At 38.5% G+C, this 10,718-nt stretch overlaps 1 long non-coding RNA gene across 1 annotated transcript; it reads right to left on the bottom strand.

Annotated features, from left to right (window-relative positions):
* Positions 1-368: 368 nt before the first annotated feature.
* Positions 369-7,610, bottom strand: LOC137500524 (uncharacterized). Its single transcript, XR_011018061.1, has 3 exons — positions 7,564-7,610; positions 845-1,022; positions 369-470 (listed from the first exon to the last, which is right to left on the bottom strand). It is a non-coding gene; the product is annotated as an uncharacterized lncRNA (long non-coding RNA).
* Between the last annotated feature and the right edge of the window lie 3,108 nt (positions 7,611-10,718).

The following is a 10,718-nucleotide window of genomic DNA, read 5'->3' on the forward strand; positions in this document are numbered from 1 at the left end:
AAGGTAGGAGGGAGAGAGGTAGACCCAGAGGAAGATGGATGGATTGTGTGCAGGAGGATCTGAGGAAAAAGAAGTTAAGAGAAAATGCCATTTGGGACCGAGGGAAATGGAAATGACTTGTCAGAAATGTCGACCCCGCATAAACGGGAAAAGAAGAAGTGCCAGTTTGAACCCTCAGAAATATATATATTCACCCTGCCTTGAGGTCATCAACACCATAAACTGGCAAGTACATGTTATGAAAAAAGTATTAACCAGAATATTAACAACAAAGTAATGACAACAAAAGATGTTACATACCCCAAATACTCGTTGCTCCGCAGAAAAGTTACTCGGCGGTACTATCTGCTTCAGCTCTACATCATACTCTTCGGGTATAAGTCTAGGTTGAATCCAGCTAAAGATAATCTCATACTGATCGGCACCAACCAGATAGAACTGCGCTGACATATTCTGAACAGGTGGGGGACCTGACATGCAGGTCAAACATTAATCAATATATTACAAGTCTTATTTGGATAGAAGCTGATCTTAATAATTTTTTCAAGTTATTACTAAGAAGCACTAATATATACATATAAATACAAACTGTGTACAACCAAAAGACAAATACATAACAACATAACAATCTATACGTATAAAATAACATGCCCTGACTGACAGATTCACCATAGCCGAGTCAAAACTACTGGACATAAAGAAATGAAATTTTGGGGATACATTTATATTAGTGTGTAGGTACTCACCAAGGGAGGATTTTTGGATATTCCATCACTAAGGGGGATAAAGGGAGTGAATGGTTTAAACAAGTATATCTATATATAAAAACTTAGAATTAACTTACTGCACTTCTTGAGATTGTTCTGGTAGAGATCCAAGCAAGCTGGGGTAGTGAAGTTGAATTCCACCTTGTCACTCTCACGCCTGTCATACTGTTTATACCTGTAGTCCATATAGCTCAAACTCATCACATTAATAGAGTAGTTTGTGTTCAGATCAAGGTTTTTCAGTTTAATTTCAAACTGCTGAAAGAAAGTCAAGGAACAATCTGACAATATATTCTTATACAATGGACAAGTAGATATGTGTCAAAATAGAGAAATGATATACCAAGGTATTCAGATTTAATCCTTACAGGTCAAAAGGAACAAAACATATTTTTTTTTTAAATTCTTAATAGCCAAATAGTATATGTGAAAATCTGCATTTATTTACTGTTCATAAAAATAAAAACATTTATTTTACATAAAATTATATCTTATGATGGGTAAAGATTTAAAATCAAATCTAATTTTCTGTGCTACAGCTTTTCTTCAATTACTGACAAAACTGTCAACAATTAAATTAGGGATTTTACATAATCTATATATATAAAATAAGAGCTTTGTCTGTACATTGCTCAGAATTTTAAAAAAGAATGGCATTTCTATATTGGTCCTGTCCACAGTAACAAGGAATTGCACTTTTTAATTTTCAGTCATCTCTGTCTGTCTGTACATATGTGCATCACAAGAAAATGGCTGAAGAGAATTGAATGAAAATCGGTATGTAAAGTCAGGAAATGAGACTGTACCATCTAGGCCAGGGCCTCTCAGGGTGCATGTGCCCATGCAAGGTGCAGGAGACAGCTTCACTAGGTTGACCAGAGTGCAAAGCCCCACTCCACTTCCCCTACACTCGTCTCACCCGTTCGGCCTGTCTTTGCCTCCTCCACCTTCCCCGCTGATATTTCCCTCACTGCGAAATGTTTATGTGCGGTTAGCGGTGACACTGTTGTATGGGACAATGTTACCGGTGTTAAAACACTTTTCTTTCAATTTGGTTTGAGCAGACAATGTATCTTCTCTACCTCTTCTTTTCCTATCTTTGCAATGATACCAGTTATGCCTGAAACAAGGGACCGGCTGACAGCAATTCTGAGAGCCTTCTTTAAATTACAATCAGAAATAGGCCTACTCGCATGCAATCTAGTTTTCGTAAAGGTCAAAACAGGAAAATATACCTTTCACATACGCATGTGGAACCAAACATAGAATTAATCTTAGCTGTTCATTGATTATAAAAAAGCTTTTGACTCAGTGGAGATTTGGGCAATCATGAAGGCACTTCAAAATGCCATGATAAACTCAAGGTATATAAAGCTCCTGGAAAACATTTATGATCAAGCAACAATGGTAGTCAGAGTGGACGAAGATCTCATCACCAATAAAATCCCAGTTGGCAAAGGAGTTCGACAAGGTGACACAATCTCTCCAAAGCTGTTTACCCTTGCCTTGGAAGATGTATTCAAAACCCTTCATTGGGATAATAAAGGAATAAAAATCAACGGGATATATTTGAACCACCTGCGTTTTGCCGATGACATCGTGCTCATAAGTGAAAATCTAGATGATCTAGAAAGCATGATCCAAGAATTAAAAACTGCTTCTGCTAAAATTGGTTTGGAAATGAACATTAATAAAACTAAAATACTAAGCCCAGACAGTCGACCACTTAAAATGGGAAACCAATATATAGAAGCTGTCGATGAGTACATCTATCTTGGACACAAGATAAAACTTGGAAAAGACAACCAACGTGCAGAAATTCCTCGCAGAATAGGTATGAGTTGGACTGCATTCCGAAAACTAAGATTCATCCTCACCAACAAGGATGTTCCAATTAACCTGAAGACCAAGGTTTATAATACGTGCGTGCTTCCAGTTACTACTTAGGTCTGGAAACGATGACTCTGACGAAGGAAAGTGTTCGCAAGCTTCAGCGAACACAATGAGCCATGGAGCGACAAATGCTAGAGATTAGCCTTAGGGATAAGATCTGTTCAGAGGACATCAGGAGAAGAACTAATGTAACAGACATCCTAGAGAGAGTAGCGATGGGTAGGACACGTAGCTCGACAAGACTACAACAGGTGGACCTCTAGGATTGTACACTGGAGACCATGGGAACACAAGAGAGGCATTCGAAGACCCCAGAAGAGATGGCTCGACGACATAAAGCTGTTGGCTGGAACACGCTGGTTCCAAGTGGCTCAAGACCGAAGACGATGGAAGCACATGGAAGAGGCCTATATCCAGCAGTGGATTGAAATAGGCTAGAAAAGAAGAAAAGAAGGAAGAAGTTCCTCGATGCAGCTTAGGAAAATCTTCCTTCGACAAATTCTCATTGAATTTGAGCAAAGCCTTTGTATTGGAAAATAGATCTTTCTGATTAACTTATCACATAATTATTGTCCCATGGATTAATCATTTGGCTTTATCGTCACGACTGACAAAAAAACGCAGAAGTTCCCTTTTAAATTGAAATGGACTTTCAGAAGTCTTTGCTTCCTTCGAAACAGGTTGCTTCATTACTATGTTGTGGTCTTGTACTTACTGTTTCACTGAAAAAAAGTGAAATGGTGTACGACTTTTAGTGCTGGGAGATCCCAGGACGGGTTCGGCTCGCCAGGTGCAGGTCTTTTGATTTGACACACGTAGGTGACTTGCGCATCGTGATGAGGATGAAATGATGATGAAGACAACACATACACCCAGCCCCCGTGCCAGGGAAATTAACCATGATGGTTAAAATTCCCGACCCTGCCTGGAATCGAACCCAGGACCCCTGTGACCAAAGGCCAGCACGCTAACCATTTAGCCATGGAGCTGGACATCTATTTCACTGATAAAAAAGCCATCTGTCGCTCTCAGCACACTACACCATCCGAGTCAAGCCGATGTGAGCCGAGTCGGACCAATGCACAGTGCACGGAGTCTCTGCGCCTTGATTTGCAGGCGTGAGATTTTGGGCGTTTGAGAGGCCCGGATCTAGGATATAAACAATTTTATTGATGCTGAGTAAAAGGGTAGTTTAGGGTAACGTCTAAAATTTAATTCTCAAATATCTATGTTATTAGTGGTCCTATTGATAAGTGCTGTATAACTAAAATTTAAATTTCCAATCATTTATGTCTTATACATTTTTACCATACCAGTTATTATAACAGATATTCATGATTTTCAGAGCCTTTGTGGCTCAGGCGGCAGCGCGCCAGCCTCTCACCCCTGGATACCATGGTTCAAATCCTGGTCACTCCATGTGAGATTAGACTTTTGTTGCTTAGTTCATATCAACGCCGAGCATTGCTAACACGGAAATGTTGTTCAGTCGTGTTAGTTAACTGGCGATGGTTTTTGTCATGAATGTTGTAAGGTGTATAACCGTGTGATCAATGGTCCATAATAAGAGAAGGAAGGACTCCCTTTACATTAGATACCCTAATATCCCAGAGTCGGAAGAAAACTAAATGTGAAGACCACTGGTGTGATGTGACTTGTCTCTTCTGCTGCCACTCATCCCGATAGATGGGATTACTGCGGCGTCCCAGGTAAAACAGCCTGCCTGAATATTGGCAGAAAGTACTGTAGCTGGGGAGTTAACTAACTTTGCACATTCTAAGTAATTATCCCGTCAATAATTGGTACTTCAACTAGTACTATAATAGAAATCAAGTATATGACTTATAAGAAATATGTTTCTTTGTACTACTTGGCTTAACTTTGGTTACAGTTTGAGTAGTACCACATGGTAGACTTCCCACATGTCCGTCATTGGCATGCATTGCAAGACTCCATCTGCTTCATCTGCTCGCTGTTCACTTCCATGTAATGTTCACTGTCTTCTACATTCATTTCAAATTCATTTACAAATGGTATGTCACTTTACCTCTTTTCTCGTGGTTCGGTGTTGATATGGACTTAGCAACAAACATTTTTTTTTTTTTAATTTGCTTTACGTCGCTCCGACACAGATAGGTCTTATGGCAACGATGGGGTAGGAAAGGCCTAGGAGTAGGAAGGAAGCAGCCGTGGCCTTGAAGGTACACCCCCAGCATTTGCCTGTAGTGAAAATGGGAAACCATGGAAAACCATCTTCAGGCCTGCCGACAGTAGGGTTTGAACCCACTATCTCCCGGATTCAAGCTCACAGCTGTACGGCCCTAACAACATGGCCAACACACGCGGTAAATTGAAATTCATGAATTGCCGAATATAAAAACCGGGCTAAGTGCCAAAACGATCAAATTCCATTTTATTGCTAAAACGTGAGCTATGTGCCTATGCCTGTGCAGTAAAAACCGGGCTATGTGATATTCAGTCTGCAAGTAGTTCGAACTTTAGCCACAAGAATTAGCCTGAGTCTAAGTGCCACCTACCATGTATCAAAATTCGGGCTATGTGCCAAGCACCATGTGACTGGTTTTGTAGTTACATGATACTGCAGTTCAGTATCTGTTTTAATTAGAAACAGTGAGAAAATACTTTCCAAACCTAAGATTTCGGAAACCGAGAAAAGAGACATGAGATACTTGCGATTTGTTGCACAACAAAATACAAAATGACCAGAGGAACAACGATCTACACCGAACCTCAGTGGAAATTCACCACAGGAAAGCAGAGCGAGCCAGGGAAATGATGAAACTAGATCACAAAGAATCAACTGCTCCCGTAAGTGATACTTGTACAATTTCAGTCGACTTGCAGCAAGTGTTTTTTTTTACCAACACTAACCCACTGCCAAATGTATTACTTACGACAATTGTCTTGTTTTAATCTGGTTTTGCACATGGCTGACAACAATCAGGGATGTATGTTTGTTTGGCATGAGGGTTTGAGTGGCCGGGGAGGCAATGAAATTGCCAGTTGCATATTCAGAGGCATTAATAGTAACATAACAAACAAGAAAAAACTGATCGTATAGAGCAACAACTGTGGGGGCCAAAATAAGAATAAGATGCTATTGTTTCTTTGGATATATTTGGTTTCTAACAACTATTTTGATGAGGTTTAATATAAGTATGTTGTCCCAGGCCACTCCTACTTAAGCTGCGACCGCAACTTTGGTCTCGTAGAAAGAAGAAAAAGAGTTGAGAAATGTGAGGTTCCCTTGGATGTTGTCAGACTTCTCTGTGTCAGCTTGCAAAAAAAAGACCATTTATAAAAACTTTGATGGATGGAGAAGATTTTTATGACTTCAGCACAGCAGCTAAAAGTTTACTAAATATGACAACTTTAGACATTTCTAAGGTTGTTTGGGTTAAAGTCACCAAGAAAAATCCAGGAACTGTATTCACAAAAGTAACTTTCAGTGATTTTGAACTCTGGGCAAAAGCAAACGTGTTTAAAAAAGGGGTAACGAATGAAACTATAAAAAACTTTGAACTGCCACGGTTGGGAATGACATCAAGATTGATACCTGAAAAGAAGGAAGATCTGAAAAAGATGATTCTGTACCTAAAAGAAGAAAACAAACCTTTTTACACTGAACTAACACAGTAGCCATGGTTTGAAGAACACCGTTTATGTATTAAAACTTTTAATATTTGTATAACAATTATTATAGCCTAAAGAAAAGTACTGTACACTACATTGTTTTCAAATTATTAATTGTTTCTACAACAAAGTTTTCAAGAACACTACTTTTTACTTAGGGCCTACTATTATTATGACTTGAGTACTTAGTTTTTTTGTTTTATGAATAAAATTCATTTCTTTATTGAAATGTTATCCATACCTGTCGTTTGCTCACTCTGCTCTTGTAAATTTTGCCTTTCATTATCGCGATACTTTAACGGCACTTAGCCTGGTTTTAATGGAACAGGGGTTGGCACATACCTCATTTCATAAAATGTTCAGACAAAAGAGGTAATTACAACATAATATTCCTTAGGTAACACTAAGCTTTCATGAGTGTTTATAATGTAAGTGCTTCTGACTTTATGCTTTTTCGGAAGAAAAATAAAAAACTGTGAAAAAGGCAATGTTTTTCCGTTTATCTCAGAACTTAGATTTTGGCACTTCGGCCGGTTTTTATATTCAGTCGACAATTTCTCAGTTATGATAGCCGGTAGGTTTACAGTAAAAATGTATAAGACATAAATGATTGGAAATGTAATTCTATATAACTCTTAGTTATGTAGTATTTATCGATAAGACCACTAATAACATAGATATTTTAGAATGAAATTTTAGGCCTTCCCTTAAACTACCATTTCACTCAGCGTGAATAAAATAACTTATAGCCTAGATTGCAGTGCCCAATACCACAACTTTAGATACTAATATTCATTAAATTCTCTTCAGCTATTTTCTCATAATGCTCGTGCAGACAGACAGACATGACGGAAAATCAAACAGTGCATTTCCTTGTTACTATGGACACGACTGATACAAAAATACCATTCTCTTCAAATTCTGAGTAATGTACATACAAAAATCTTCTTTTATCTATAGAGATTTAACGTAATGACTTTTTAATACCTCCCCCATGCCTGCCTTATCAACCACTTTTACAACCTTTCTTTTCTTTCTTAGCCGATATATTTTTCACTGTGATTAAAGCAGCTTCATGATCACTTATAACATCTATCATTTCAGTTTCTCTATACTGTAGAGCTCATCTGGTTTTGTCAGCACCACATCTAGAATATTCTAGAAGTACGTAAAATAAAATACTCCTATTTCTTCGGTAACATTGATTATGACTGTTAAAAAGTTATAAATGAGGCTCTACGATACATACCTCGTCAGTTATGGAAATTTCAGAATAATCATTCCTTTGTCGATCCCACCATACGATGTGATAATAGCACATCCGATCTGAAAATAACAAATTACAATATCAAACATAATGCAAGTTTACAGTTGTACTACTCTTTCTTCAAATATTTCCCTGAGCCAACTTGTATAATTAAGATGATGAAACCTTCCATGCGGCTAACAATCAGACCCACATGAGCAGATTCCACATGAAATGCAATCAATTATTGACTTCTGCCAAAAACTCTGGCCTACTAGTACTGAGTTTGAAAAACTTTTCTTGTGGTTATGGACCAAGCTCCATACATGGTTTCATCTGTTAACCACTTGAAACCTTTATTTCCTAAGTTGAAGCATGTGACATGCTTGGTTCATTCCATCCACAGGGTTTGTGAATCCATAAGGAACGAATACAACATCGCAAATCAATTCATCTCTGCCCTGAAGAAGATTCTCCTGAAAGCTCTGAGTCACGTTGTTGCCTACAAGGAAACCACTGGCCTCCCCTTCCAAATTTTCCATTCATTACTCACTGGGGATCGTGTATTGAGTGTGCTGCTATGTTGTGTGAAAATTTTGACAAAATTAGACAGTTTGTGCTTTCTTTGGATCCAGCCAACGCAGGTGCAATTTCCATAGCACAGCAACTTCTGTTACCATAGATTATACACAATTTGCAAACAGAACTATATTGTGTCCATAGTTACAAGTACCTGACTGCAGTTATTAAATGCTTAGAAGAACAAGGTCTGGAAAAGGAAAATCAAACTTGAGTATAGTTTCTGTCGGGATATTTGATGTTTTGGTGTTGGTCATGTTTTATTGTGAAGTATAATTGTTACCTTACAACAAAAGAAGTGAAGATTGATCAGTCCTTATAAAAATTGTAGTATTCGCGAGTCTAAGTATTGCATTAAATGGACTGAGATACCTAATTATTACATGACATATGATATGTTCAAACATTATCATCTGGCAACCATGGCAGGACAGTTCTAGCCGTGTAATAATCCTATGAAGGTAAAATAAGAGAAAACTTGCTTCGCGCTACACCTTTCGATTTCGACCGATGTAAAGACATGGCTGCTTTAAAAGTATTATCGAAAGAAAGAACACAGTTGTGTCGTTTATTTACAAGAGCGTTTAACATATTCCAGAACAAGATTGGTGAGGAAAATATGATGCAGGAAGATGTTTTCACCAGTTTTAAGGTACTCGAAGATAAGGCCGATTGACTGTTTACACTTGATGAGAGAATCCATGAAGCTTGGCATACCAATGAAGGCACGGACGAAGATGTAGCTGCGGAATATGAAGAAGTCTAATCATATCGAGATAAGTGGACAACAGTGAAATGTAAGTATGAGAAATTCAATGAATGTCAAATAACGTGTGATGCTTCTTCCATAAGCTCGAGTGTTTCTCAGACTAGTAGACTGGTTAGTAAATTGCCGAAGTTATCGCTTGTCAAGTTCTCGGGAGATATTAAGCAGTGGTTATCATTTTGGGCATAGTTCAAATTAATACACGAAAGTAGCGAGCTGGTTGATGCAGAAAAGGTTCTCTATCTAAGAGAATGTATGACTCCTGGGACAAGGGCTTATGAACTTTGGAATGGTTTTCCACCTATTCCTGAAAATTATAGTAAAGCTGTTCAGTTGTTAAAAACACGTTATGGTCGAAAGGATTTATTAATAGAACTTTACGTAAGAGACATTATAAATCTAGTGACTGAAAAACCTTCCCTGTCAGTGTTGTATGATCGAATTAAGGTTAATGTTAGGTTGCTAGAATCAATGGGTCTAACTACTGACAACTATGCTGCATTATTATTTCCTCTCATGGAGTCTTGCTTGACTGATGAATTGATCCATGTGGCAGAGGAGAGGAGATAATATACAAGAAGCTATGTCACAAGAAAAGCTCAAAGGACTGTTAGAATTTATGAAATCTGAAGTAGAAAATGAAGAATACTTGCAGCTAACTAGGAAGATCAGTTATATTAGTGTGGGTAAAGCTCAAACATCAAAACCTTTGAGAAAATCTGATGTTCCAACTGCTCAAGGTGGTGTAGGTAATGCATGTGCTTTCTGTAAAGTAGAGACTCATACTTCATCGCAATGCCAGCAGGTAAAAAATATGACTCTCGAAGAAAAGAAAGCTAGACTCTCCCAGAACGGTGCATGCTTCAAGTGCTTCAAGGTTAGGCATGTTGCAAGAAAATGTTACGCTCGCCTCTCCTGCAATGTGTGTAAGCGGCAACATTATCCGGTCATGTGTGATCTTTCAGAAAGGAAAGTTGAGAAAGAGTCACAGGCTTCACCTCAGTCTAGGTCAGTAACTAATTTCTGCATTAATTCCTCATGTGTCTATCTTCAAACTGTTTTGGTTAAAATAGTGCATGGATATAATCAGGAACTTGTGCGTGTCCTTCTGGACTCTGCTTCGCAGCGTTCTTACATGGAAGAAGAACTGGCAGAGCGATTAGGACTTCAGGAGATTAGAAAAGTGACTGTGAACCATGCTGTGTTTGGTGGTATTATTGGGTCTCCTGTAGAACATCGTATATTTGAACTTGTTCTTCAGAATCTTGATAATTCTAATCACTTGAGACTGACTGCTCTTAGCCAGCCTGTTATTTGCAGTCATGTTCCTCGCCTTACAGCAGAACACGTGATGAAACTGGGACTGTTGCACCTAGATGTGGGGAGAGATAAAGAAATAGAGATCCTTATCGGAGCAGATTTCCTAGGGTCATTTCTCTTGAGTGAGCGTAGAATAGAGGGAGATTTGACGGCCATGTTGACTACATTAGGGTGGATGGTATTCGGCAGAAATCAGTGCTCAGGTTGTGATGAGAGGAAAGCGACACCTATTCTGCTGAATATAGAGAAAGTGAGTGACCTGTGGGAACTGGTGGGATTTCAGCAGGACATATCAGATCAATTGGATTCAGGAGGTCAGTTAGATTGCATAGCCATAGATCTTTCCAAAGCCTTTGATAGAGTGGAACATGGAATATTATTAAAGAAATTGGAGGAAATAGGATTGGACATAAGGGTTACACGTTGGATAAAAACATTTCTAAATTCAAGGGTTCAGAAAGTCAAAGTAGGAAATAATGTATCTCAGGAAGAG

This window comes from Anabrus simplex, chromosome 4 (genome assembly GCF_040414725.1).
Source record: "Anabrus simplex isolate iqAnaSimp1 chromosome 4, ASM4041472v1, whole genome shotgun sequence".
In the NCBI taxonomy this organism is placed as follows: domain Eukaryota; kingdom Metazoa; phylum Arthropoda; class Insecta; order Orthoptera; family Tettigoniidae; genus Anabrus; species Anabrus simplex.